Below are 13,286 nucleotides of genomic sequence, written 5' to 3'. Positions count from 1 at the left end.
AGGCCATATTTGGCACGTGCGTGGGCCTTAGGATGGGAAGCAAGGCCCCGGTCGCGGATTTCCAATCCGAACCACGAGCGACGGTTTTTCCATTTTCGGGGTGCCGGAAGGGCTTTTTTGTGAAGGAGCTACATGGTGCGCATTTTAGTATTGCGCGGGACCTCCGCGCAGTGGTAGGATACCTCCTACGCACCACCTATCACATTCCATATGCGCGCGGTAGCCATCTGGGAATCCCTCCCGCTTCCTGCGGTGTCCCGCCGAATGCGCTGGAAACTGACCGGATTTGAACTGGGGCGACACTTTCCTTCGCTCAATAAATGGAGGGAAAAATGTGTTTAGGTCGAGGACACGTCATTTTATGTGCTAAATGTTTTCCGTTTCGCGCGTTGGCGGACGGGTGCATACATGGGCCCGGTACGGCCATACAGCATGTCCCGGCGGCCCCGTTTTGCACAGTTGGCAAAGTAATCGGAGCCAAAAATTCGAGCGGAGCCGCGTGGCGTCATTTTATGTGTCCTAGTAACCACTGCAAAAGACGGAACTGGGATACGACAATTATCTTGAAAAACCTTTCACGAATAGGGCTATCACGTCCGAAGTTCTATGGCTTTTAGGGGAAATGAGTAGGAAACGGCCCGTTTCACCACATAGTTTGTCGTAACAAGGCCATATTTGGCACGTGCGTGGGCCTTAGGGTGGGAAGCAAGGCCCCCGTCGCGGATTTCCAATCCGAACCACGGGCGACGGTTTTTCCATTTTCGTGGTGCCGGAAGGGCTTTTTTTTGTGAAGGAGCTACATGGTGCGTATTTTAGTATTGCGCGGGACCTCCGCGCAGCGGTAGGATACCTCCTACGCACCACCTATTCTTCTATTGTTGTGCAGGGTTTCCCTCGACCTAGTTCGCACCCCTATACCTGCTTCACAAAAAAACCCATTTTGGCACTCAATGGAAAACGAGTTTTCGGTGGCCACGATATGAAATCCAGGCACACTTCATTGATTCCCGTCCGAGAGCACACACATGTGCGCGGTATGACCTCGTTCTGGCAAACTATGCATTCCCGTTGGCCATACATCATTTCGTGTGGGCCCCGTTTAACAAAAATTCTAACGACCTAAATAAAAAAATGGAAATAATAATGGTGAATTTTTTTATAAATTACAAACCAGAATAATAATAATTATATATAATAGTAAAATATGGGACGATGCTGTGTATTTTGAAAAAAAACTGAGATTTGCCGTGTATTTAGGGAAATACACCCGGTGAAGCTATATGTGCCGTGTATTTTGGAAAAGGACACCCGGCGAAGCTATATGTGCCGTGTATTTTGGAGAAGACACCCGGCTAAGCCGATTTTGCCGTGTGTCTAGGGCAGAACACCCGGCGAAGAGCTTGTTTCAGGACTTAACCAAATCTTGACCGAATTGGGCCGCGCTTCGTCAAAAAGAAAAGAAAAGAACGACGCGCCTGCTAACCCTATCCCGCGCCCGCACCTCCTCCAATCCCGCCGGCGGCGGCCCCCAGCAGCCGCGCCTCCTCCAACCTCGCCGCCCGCGCCTCCTCCAACATCGCTGCCCGCTCCTCCCAGCAACCGCCCCCAGCAGCCGCCACCGTCCCGCCCCACATCAGCCGCCGCCGTCCTGCCCACATAAGCCTCCGCCGTCCTACCCCTAGCAGCCGCCGCCGTCCCGCCCCATAGCAGTCGCCGCCCCCAACAGCCGCCTCCATGATCTGCTCCATGTGGGGCGGCCCAAGCTAGGCCGCCGTCCTGCCCCATGCGCCGGCCGGTCTCCTGGCCGCCGCCGTCCTTCCCCGCGCGCTGATCTCCTCCACCACCGTCCTCCGCCGCCTGCAAGCCTCCTCCACCACCGGGCGACGTGGTGCGCCAGGTCTCCGAGGCCTACAAGGGCCGGCGCCTCATGGTCGGCGTCGACGACGTCGATTTCTTCAAGCGGATCGGGCTCAAGTTCCTGGGGATGGAGCTGCTGCTGGTGGAGCACCCCGAGCTCCGCGGCCGCGCCGTGCTCGTGCAGATCGTCAACCTGGCGCGCAGCCAGGGGCGCGACGTCCAGGAGGTGCAGGAGGAGGCGGAGGTGCAAGATGAATGGAGCAAGTGGTTTGCGCCGTGTGAGAAGCTTGGCGTTGCCGCTGACCATGGCTACTTCACTAGGTGAGATCTCTGGACACTTGGCATGTGAACTAAGCAATCATATTAGCAAGATCTGCTTTAGATTTGGTACAATGTTGCTTTACTGTGCTTTAGATTTGCATCAAATCTTAGGAAGCATGTGAACTAAGCAATGATATTAGAACCAATACATTTCATAATGAGCAACCAACAGATATACTAGATGGCTAAGCTATGGCATACCTCTGAAATTCGCCTGGAATCAACATTCTTGCTTCAAGAATAAATTTAGGACGGCTGGTGAAGAGTGTGATTTGGTCCATTGACCCAATTATCATATGAATATATATAAAGTGTTGGCCTTACTGTTCTAGTGTTCTTTTAGAATACAGGGGGAATGCATTCAGATTCAAATTGTGATGTCCATCAACTCTTGGCGATTGCAGGTGGAGCAGGGACTCTCCATGGGAGACCTGTGGGTTGGTAGCAGACTTCGATTGGTAGAAGACCGCTGAACCTGTGATGAGCCTCTACACCGAGTCAACATATGGTTCATATATCGAGCACAAGGAATGCGTGATAGTCTGGCATCACCATGAGGCAGATCCAGATTTCGGCTCATGCCAGGATAGTCTGGCATCACCACAAGGAAAAAGCTGGTTGACCATCTGGAGAGCGTGCTCGCGAATGAGCCGCTCGTCGTGAAGAGGAGCCAGCACATCGTGGAGGTTAATCCTCAGGTAAGCGCGTGCAAGCTTCCTTGTGGCTGGCTGTTCCTCCTGCGGTTTTCTATGTTCAATTAATCTGTTTGTTCGCAGTTGGTCAAATGAAAGAAAATTAATTAATTTGGCTTGTATAGACTTGTACAAAAACATGTTTGAACACCACCTAAGCAACCAAACGTAGATGTCCAACTAAAGGCAACGGATCCAATCCAATCTGATCTAGTCCTCATCCACCAGACCGCCACATGCTTGATTGCCTGGAACAAACAATCTATATATCTTCTCCACGAAACAGATAGTGAATCTGCTTGGGCCAGTCCCTGGTGTGGATACGAGAGTTCGCGGGCATAACACCTGGTCGTTCTTGTTTTGTCCCAATTCTACCTAAGAGCGACTTGTGGCTCAATTGGATAACTAGTTGTGTTTGTCATTCGCGAGCAACCACTTCTCAGTATCAATATTGTTTGACACGCCACAAATATCTCCATGTCGTGCAGGGCATCAGTAAAGGCGTGGTCGTGGAGAGCCTCCTGTCATCCATGGTGCGCAGCAGGAAGCCACCGGATTTAATTCTCTGCATCGGAGACGACCGGTCCGACGAGGACATGTTAGAGAGCATTGTGTGTTCGGCGGACAATGGGGTGAAGCTCCCCTGACCAGCGAGGTGTTCGCGTGCACGGTCGGGAAGAAGCCGAGCATGGCCAAGTACTGCCTGGACGACACGGTGGACGTGATCAAGATGCTGCAGGGGCTCGCCAACGCTCCATCGCAACAGCAGCCATGGCCGGTGCAGCTCCGGGATACCTTCGAGAGCACGGTGTGACGATGTAAGGAAAAAAGAAGTTCACTGCACAGTATAAACCAACCAACCAGTGGAGGGGTAAATAACCAGTATGAAGGAGGAAGAATGATTCAGTTCGTGTGGTTTTAGCACTTGTGACCATTCTACTTGTTTGTCGCGTTTGAGGATTGGTGAACTTGTATCATCTTCGCTGGATATGTCAACTTCTACTCCTTTATGTGTGTTATTCGTAACATCAATGTAGTATATGTTAACTGTTGGTATTGGAGTTCAATGTTCTGCTATATTGTACATTATATGCATAATTGTGTGTGAAATGCAGGAATTTTAGAGAAAACAGGGGGAAAACATTTGTGCTAGGCTCTTTGCCGTGTGTCCCAGCCGCAGGCACACTCGGCGAAGAAATTGCGATGGCGTGGCTTTCTTTGCTCTTTGCCGTGTACCCCACCAGGAAACACTCGGCGAAGAAATTGCGATGGCGTGGCCTTCATTGCTCTTTGCCGTGTACCCCACTATAAAACACCCGGCGAAGAAATAGCGGTGACGTGGCCGTTGTCTACTCTTTGCCGTGTACCACGGAAAAGACACACGGCAAAGAAAGTGCGCCGTCAGACGGAAGGGAAACGGAGTTCCGCTTTTCTTCACCGTGTGTCTATTCTTGACACCCGGCAAAGGATCTTTGCCGTGTGTCCGACAAAAAACACCCGGCGAAGGTTCTTCGCCGGCCATGTCTTTGCCGTGTCGTCTTCGCCGAGTGTTATACACGGCGAAATCTTCGCCGGGTGTTTTTAGCCCTTCACCGGGTATTTTTGATACCCGGTAAAGATGTCGTTTCCTGTAGTGTCTAGGACCTAGCTAGACTAAGACACTTGACGTATCCTGGTCGTATACAACTTGTATACGTGCACGACACCGTGCGTACGTCAAACTAGTGCTTAATCCTAACAATAGATCAGGTGCTGCTTCACGTCCATCGGCATCACTGAGCAGATGGCCGTGAGTGCCTGTCGGTCCTTGCGGTACATCGGCGCGTGGCATATTTCCTTGGAAATAGCATCGTAAGTTGGCTATCACAGAAGCAAAAGGTAGTTGCATTATCTTCCTGTGAAGCTGAGTATATAGCAGCTGCAACCGCGGCGTGTCAAGGTGTGTGGCTAGGGAGGCTACTCGGTGACCTCATGAACGAGGAAGCGGAAAGGGTGGTGCTCAATGTTGACAACAAGTCTACAATCTCATTGTGCAAGAATCCGGTGCACCATGACAGGAGTAAGCACATTGATACGAGGTATCACTACATACGGGAGTGTGTAGAGGAGAGCAAGATTGATGTCAACTATGTTCGCACCGATGATCAGCTTGCAGATATTCTGACCAAGTCTTTGGGTCGACTGAAGTTCTTGGAGATGCGACGAAGGATCGGCGTCCAAGCTGTGAAGACGAGCACATCGTGTTGTTGGCCCAGCCCCAATCGCCGAGTTCTTTCCGACGTTGACGAAGACGATCCGGCGAGACGTGACCTGCACACGTACAGCAAACAAGCCAAAACAGCAGCAATCCACGTACGATCAGCTAGCTCCAACTCACGCACACGAAAAGCAATGTATCGCCACAGGCCCGTATCGAGCCTGTTGTTTTCTTTGTATTGATTCTCGATGTGGTGGTTTACAAGTGCTGGTTACACGTATACTTATACACGGCTAACCTGACTCCTACTCGGTGGTGTACTCAGCGTCCAACACGGTACAAACCCAACACGACGCCGACCCGGTTCTAAATCCGGTTTAGACTCTCCTAGACGTATACGGAAACTACGACGCACACGACATCTTGCCGATGTCGAGAGTGATTAGTTCTAACACTCTTCACGATCCTCCTGCACCTCCGCATCTTGTACGCCCTGGACGCCCGGGCCAAGATAGCCTTGGGCCACCTCGCGGCGCCAGCATCGCCAGAGTCGCCGCGTGCGGCCGCCATGGCGACGTCGGCGGAGGACGTCACGGCGCGCTTCCTCTCGCGGAGGCTTATGGCTTCGATGGATGATGCACTTGTGCTCGTGAGTGCATGGAGGTTCAGGAGGAGGTTTTTCAGGAAGGATTGCTTGAAGGACTTGGTGCTGGTGTTGGGATTAGGGCCTTGCATGTTCTGAGTTCACTTTTGGTTGAGCAATGACAAGGTGTACTTGCTTGTGAAGTTGCGGCAATATTTGATGGTTTATGGTTATGTAGCTGAAACGCTCCTGCACCTTAAGTATGAGTCTAGGGCACCATGCATATGGTGTCACCATCGCTAACATTCTTACACATATTTAGCATAACATGTGCCGCCCGACTGCGCCACCTTCCTTGAGGCAGCGGCGTGGAAAACCCTAGCTCCTCATCGGGTCCTGATCCTCTGCAGCGTCCGCCACCCACCGCTGTTAGAAGACACCACTAGGCGAAGTGTGCAAGGCCAACGGCGGTGCATGGCAGGGCTTTCCCCTGCGCTGCTCGGCCCCACCACCACACAGCGGTATGATCTAGCTGGGGATAGTGGCTCGGCCGGTGGCATGGATAGAGGCCTCTTTGACGGCGGCTGGTGGCCTTCAACACATTTCTTGGAGGTGGCGGCATGGCGCAAGGGGTTTGACGTAGGATGCGTGTTGGTGGATGAGCGCATAGCTGTGGAGCTATCTGGCGTCGTGGTTGCGTCGAGGATAGGCTTGGCGAGGGTCCTCGCTTCGGCCTTCATCCTGGAGACGGGGTAGGCGCAAGATGATGGAGTCGACAACTGGAGCATTCCACATGAGGCGCTATCTATGGAGTTTGCGGATGAGCCAGCGATATCCTTGATGGTTGTTATAGTTGGTGGTGTTTTCTCACGTTGTTTGGCGGCTTCAGCTTGTATTATTGTTTTAAGGATTTTTACTCTTTGAATTGTGAAATAAATCAAGGTTGTATGCATCTATTTGATTCAAATTAAGGCTGGGTAAATCTCCTTTTCTTTTAATAAAGTGTCACCTTACCATGATGAGTACTTCACTATTATTACTCCTTCCGTCCCAAAATGTAAGGCGCCTAAGGATTACCTAAATGTCAACAATTTTTAAGTTTGACCAAGTTTATACATAAAAATATGAAAATTTACAATAATAAATCAGTATCCATAGATTCACCATAAAGTACATTTTCGTGATGTGTCAATTCAACATTGTAGATGTAAATATTTTTACCTAATTATTTGGTTAAAGTTAGTCAGGTTTGGATTTTTATCAATCCTTAGATGCCCTACATTTTAGGACAGAGGGAGTATATTATATAAGATGTTTTATTTTTATATGAAAATGTTTGTATTTAGATGCGTTTTAGTGTGTAGATTCAATAATTTATGTCTATATATAGTCCACATCAAAATATAAACATCTTATAATAATGAATGGATGGGTACATAATCTGTCGCACATGTATGTTTTTTGTTGTCGTTGTTGATCGATATTGACATTTGTAGACATGATTACGATTAATAGCGAAGGCATGCATGTGATTCTCCTCTTCTCTACAATGTATCTGTCGGGAATTTAAAGCATAAAAGCCTCCGACCGCCTTAATACGGCTTGCATTGCAGGCGTGCTCATGTTCTTGCATGATTATACACTGTCGTATGCTAGGTATGGACGTAGAATCGCCAAGTACGGTATAAGATATCCACAAGCGTATACAGTGCATGATGATAACGTAGTTACGGTGAGCTGGGCGGCTGGTTCCCGTGCGTGTCATCGTCATCACACAAAAATGGCTTCAAAAGTTGAAAGGGAATTAGTTAGCTAGAGAGCACACTATATATAGAAATGCGTGTTACACCTTACAAGTACCCAGCTGGAAGCTGACCGTGTCAAACACATCGTCGTCGTACATCGCATGCGCTGGCTAGCTACGTACTGTCGTATGCTGCGTATGGATACAAAGATGGACAAGTACGACGCAAGATGTCCACGCTTAAGGTCTCAAGCTCATGATGATGAACTATAATTACTGTGTTTGTTACAGTGTCATGGTCACATAGGAACAATATGGCTAGAAAAGTTGAAAGCTCCAGGCACAAGGTAACGTGAAGACAATGCACGTGGCCGAACATGCAGCGTCAGCCCGGCTCTAGCACTTGTCTGGGAAGTGGATGTGGATGCGTTGACCCGCATGCTTTCTGACCCCTCCATTCTAGCGGACTATTTTTTTTTTTAAAACACAGTACAAACGCAGACGTTCATATACACGCGTATACACTCACCCCTATGAACGCACACACGCACACTCTACCCCAATGAGCAACTCCGGAAGACTGAGCCGGCGGATTGAATCTTGAAATTGACGAAGTCACCACAGGCGCATCGCTGTCGACGGTAACGTCGCCTCCCACTGAATGAATATTCCTCCTTTATGAGACACACAGATGTCAAATCTGGGGTTTGAACTCTGATGGGCTGGGGGTACAACCACCCTCCTAACCACCCAACCTCAGGTTGGTTCTCTCCATTCTAGCGGACTCTCAAATACTAGCCAGCACATATATACCGGCTACCTATTTTGAAACGCTCACAGCAAATGCCGGCCAAAAAACACTGTACATACCGATTAATCTCAATAGTATGCACCGGCAGCAAATAACAGAGAGAAGAGAGTGTGTGTTTCGAAGGTAGATGGGTATTAAAAAGAGAGGGGTAGGTGGGGCGAAAAGCTGATGTGTGGGCTGGTGGGAATCTTTCTACGTAGAGTGTGTGACCAGCAGGTGCTGGTGCGTTCGAAAGCCTCCCTTCCTACGTATATGATTCCTCTGGGTTTGTCGGAGCTTGTATTACACTCAAAATGATGTGGATTTCTATTGGGACCGCCGTGAGCAGTTTCTTTCACTAGACACTACTAAAACAGCGCCCGCCAGCGGTAACACGCCGGTGGTAACGCATTACTGACAATGCACCAGGCAGGTGTGCTAGTGGTAGAGAAATTTGCCGCCAGCGCACCAGCCAAGTGTGCTGGAGATAAATTGTTTTAGAATCAACAAAATGTTTTCATCGGTTGGCTACTTTACAAACATCACCATCAGTTTGAAATTAAAAAGCGATCGAGTCCATGACTCAATTCCGTTGCCGACGCCAATCCATGGATTGCAGCTGTAGAGGTGGCCCTCAAGGCAGCGACGAAGAGGGCGATCTTGAGGTGGCAGAGGAGAGGATGACCTTGAGGTGGCGACTGAGAGGAGGAGCTCGAGGCATTGGCAGAGAGGAGTAGCCCAAGGCGGCGGCGGTCTCGGTGGTGCCGTCTTCGTAGTTTCCCGCGGCTTGGAGGAGTAGGGCTAGATGGGGAATAGAAGGTAGAGGAAGAGAATGTAGAAGAAAAGGAGAAGAGGAAGAGAAGGAAGAGGAAGGGAAGGAAGAGGAGGGAAGAAGAAATATAAAAGGGAAGGAAGAGGAAGGAAATGAGGAGGAGAAGAGGAAGAGAAATAAGGAAGAGAAAGAGGAGATTACTGCTTCTCGGGTATACCTGATTTTTTCCCATTAAAATCTAAAGGTAAAAAGTTATTTTCCCTTTTCAATTTGAGGAATCTAAAAAATCGGTATATATTCGTAGGCGCTTGAATTCGGATGTAACCTCTAATACATTTAAATTTTAATATGAATTAAAATTTGAGCGTATTGAGTGTCCTCTACAAAAGCAGACTATGTAATTGTTGCATTTATATTGAATATAGGCTAGCGTTCAATGCATGAATGGCATAAACATAAATTGTTTCAAACTCAGAAAAAAAAAAGACCAACTCTACCATTTGGGGCCACAATAGTACAATTGAATTTGGTAGTCTATGTTGCACTAAATGGAGAGAGAGAGGGAGAGAGTTCATATTCTATGGTGGACAAGGCCATGTCATCTCCAACTATAGTGAACCTTTTTCTCCTTGGGCATTTCCTTTGACCACTGGTAGAAAAACAGGCTTCCGTCCAGCCCCATAAGTCGCGAAGCTATAGGAACCGCGACTAATGGGACCTTTAGTCGCGGTTCGGGAGGCGAACCGCGACCAAAGGCCTGGGCCCAGGGCGCTCGGTGGCCAGCTGGTGCACGTGGGGGGCTTTAGTCGCGGTTGGTCTGGCCAACCGCGACTAAAGGCGGCCTTTAGTCGCGGTTGGCTGTGCCAACCGCGACTAAAGCCCCTCCCTATATATACCCATCCAAAGAGCCAACACTTAGCCATTTGGAGCCATTCTATTCACAAACTTCACAAGTGGGTGTTAGGTTTGCTTTTGGTTCCTCTTATGCACATAAGGTGTTTGATGAAATGCCCCAAGAGCATGAAACAAACATGATATGAAGTGTTGGAGCCACACTTGAGCTTTCTCATTTATTTTTTCCTCCTCGATCGCGGTTAGCAACTTGAACCTTTGATGTGTCATTGATAAAATATGCATGTGTGTAGTTCATTGTTTAATTTATATTGTTTGTAGCTAGTTAGTTTAACAAATGCATGATGGTTAATTATATATTTTATATTATAATAATGCAGATGAATCGGCAATGGATGTACGGTAACCGACTCTCAAGTAGTTCACTACGGGTTTGAAAGATTTCCTCGTAGTGGCTAATGTGAACAAGCAGTGGGGTTTTGTTATCTGTCCATGTGTTAACCGTAAGAATCGAAGGGTTACTCTTCCTCAAGAGATGTTCACATGCACCTGCTTCGCACGGTTTCATGCCAAGCTATAATTGTTGGACCAAGCATGGAGAAAGAGGGGTTATAATGGAAGAAGATGAAGAAGGGGATGATTTCATCGATGAAAGTTATCTTGCTCATTTCGGTGATACTTTCATGGAGGATGTCAAGGTGAAGGGGAAGGTGAAGGGGAAGGTGAAGAAGAGGCACGTGATGATCCCGTTGATGATCTTGGTCGGACCATTGCCGATGCACGGAGACGCTGCGAAACCGAAAAGGAGAGGGAGAATTTGGATCGCATGTTAGAGGATCACAGGAAGGCGTTGTACCAGGATGCGATGATGGTCTGAAAAAGCTGGGCTGCACACGGGATGTGCTGAAATGCAAGTCACCCGCAGGTGTAGCTGACTCGGCATTTGAAAACTTGCTGAAAATGTTGAAGAATATGTTTCCAAAGAATAACGAGTTGCCCGCCAAAGACGTACGAAGCAAAGAAGGTTGTCTGCCCTCTAGGTTTAGAGGTTCTGAAGATACATGCATGCATCAACGACTACATCCTCTACCGCGGTGAATACGAGAATTTGAATGAATGCCCGGTATGCACTGCATTGCGTTATAAGATCAGAGGCGATGACCCTGGTGACGATGTTGAGGGCCAGAAACCCAGGAAGAGGGTTCCCGCCAAGGTGATGTGGTATGCTCCTATAATACCACGGTTGAAACGTCTGTTCAGGAACAAAGAGCATGCCAAGTTGTTGCGATGGCACAAAGAGGACCGTAAGTCGGACGGGGAGTTGAGACACCCCGCAGATGGAACGCAATGGAGAAAGATCGACAGAGAGTTCAAAGATTTTGCAGCTGACGCAAGGAACATAAGATTTGGTCTAAGTACGGATGGCATGAATCCTTTTGGCGAGCGAGCTCCACCATAGCACCTGGCCCGTGACTCTATGCATCTACAACCTTCCTCCTTGGTTGTGCATGAAGCGGAAGTTCATTATGATGCTAGTGCTCATCCAAGGTCTGAAGCAACCCGGCAACGACATCGATGTGTACCTAAGGCCATTAGTTGATGAACTTTTACAGCTGTGGGGCAGACCTGGTGTCCGTGTGTGGGATGAGCACAAAGAAGAGGAATTTGACCTACGAGCGTTGCTTTTCGTAACCATCAACGATTGGCCTGCTCTTAGTAACCTTTCGGGACTGTCAAATAAGGGATACAATGCATGCACGCACTGCTTACATGAGACTGAAAGTGTACGTTTGCCAAATTGTAAGAAGAACGTGTACCTTGGGCATCGTCGATTTCTTCCGAAAGGTCATCCAAAGAAGAAAGAAAGGCAAGCATTACAACGGCAAGGCAGATCACCGGCCGAAGCTCGCGGAACACACTCGGTGCTGAGGTATTTGATATGGTCAAGGATTTGAAAGTCATCTTTGGAAAGGGTCCTGGCGGACAATCAGTTCCGAAGGGAGCTGATGGGCACGCAGCTATGTGGAAGAAGAAATCTATATTCTGGGAGCTAGAATATTGGAAAGTCCTAGAAGTCCGCTCTGCAATCGACGTGATGCACGTTACGAAGAATATTTGCGTGAACCTCCTAAGCTTCTTGGGCGTGTATGGGAAGACAAATGATACAAAGGAAGCACGGCAGGACCAGCAAAGTTTGAAAGACCCTGATGACCGGCATCCGGAACGGTTTCAAGGTCGTGCAGCTACGCTCGACCAAAGAAGAGAAGGTCATCTTTTTGAATGCCTGAGCAAGATGAAGGTCCCGTCTGGATTCTCGTCCAATATAAAGGGAATAATAAACATGGCGGAGAAAAAGTTCCAAAACCTGAAGTCTCACGACTGCCACGTGATTATGACGCAATTGCTTCCGATTGCTTTGAGGGGGCTCCTGCCGGAAAATGTTCGAGTAGCCATTGTGAAGCTATGTGCATTCCTCAATGCAATCTCTCGTAAGGTAATCAATCCGTAAGTTCTACCACGGTTACGTAACGATGTGATCCAATGTCTTGTCGGTTTCGAGTTGGTGTTCCCGCCATCCTTCTTCAATATTATGACGCACCTCCTGGTTCACCTAGTCGATGAGATTTCCATTCTCGGTCCTGTATTTCTACACAATATGTTCCCCTTCGAGAGGTTCATGGGAATATTAAAGAAATATGTTCGTAACCGTGCTAGGCCAGAAGGAAGCATCGCCAAGGGCTATGGAAATGAGGAGGTAATTGACTTTTGTGTTGACTTTGTTCCTGACCTTAAGCCGATTGGTCTTCCTCGATCGCGGCACGAGGGGAGACTAAGTGGAAAAGGCACGATCGGAAGGAAATCAACGATATGTATGGACGGCCATTCTCTGACTGAAGCACACCACACGCTTCGACCAATTCCAGCTTGGTGGCTCCGTACTTTGAGAAACACAAGAATATTTTACGCTCGGACAACCCTGGGAAGCCTGAATCCTGGATTAGGAAGGCCCACATGGAGACTTTCGGCAGTTGGTTGAGAAAACATTTAATGAATGACGATCATGTTGTAGATCAGCTGTACATGTTGGCCAAGACACCATCTTCGACTATAACGACTTTCCAAGGGTACGAGATAAATGGGAATACATTTTACATGATCGCCCAAGATAAAAAGAGCACCAACCAAAACAGTGGTGCCCGCTTTGATGCAGCAACCGAGAATGGGCAAAATGTCACATATTATGGTTACATAGAGGAGATATGGGAACTTGACTATGGACCCTCCTTTAGGGTCCCTTTGTTCCGGTGCAAATGGTTCAAGCTAACAGGAGGTGGGGTAAAGGTGGACCAGCAATACGGAATGACAATGGTGGATTTCAACAATCTTGGTTACCTTGACGAACCATTCGTCCTAGCGAAAGATGCCGCTCAGGTTTTCTATGTGAAGGACATGAGTAGCAAACCGAGGAAACGGAAAG

General features: G+C 48.4%; 1 pseudogene; it reads left to right on the top strand.

The window, feature by feature from the left end:
* Positions 1 to 1,419: 1,419 nt before the first annotated feature.
* On the top strand, positions 1,420 to 3,922 carry LOC127311294 (probable alpha,alpha-trehalose-phosphate synthase [UDP-forming] 10; annotated as a pseudogene).
* The last annotated feature ends 9,364 nt before the right edge of the window (positions 3,923 to 13,286 follow it).

Source organism: Lolium perenne, chromosome 7, assembly GCF_019359855.2.
Source record: "Lolium perenne isolate Kyuss_39 chromosome 7, Kyuss_2.0, whole genome shotgun sequence".
Classification (NCBI taxonomy): domain Eukaryota; kingdom Viridiplantae; phylum Streptophyta; class Magnoliopsida; order Poales; family Poaceae; genus Lolium; species Lolium perenne.
This window is presented reverse-complemented; position numbering and strand designations above follow the sequence as displayed.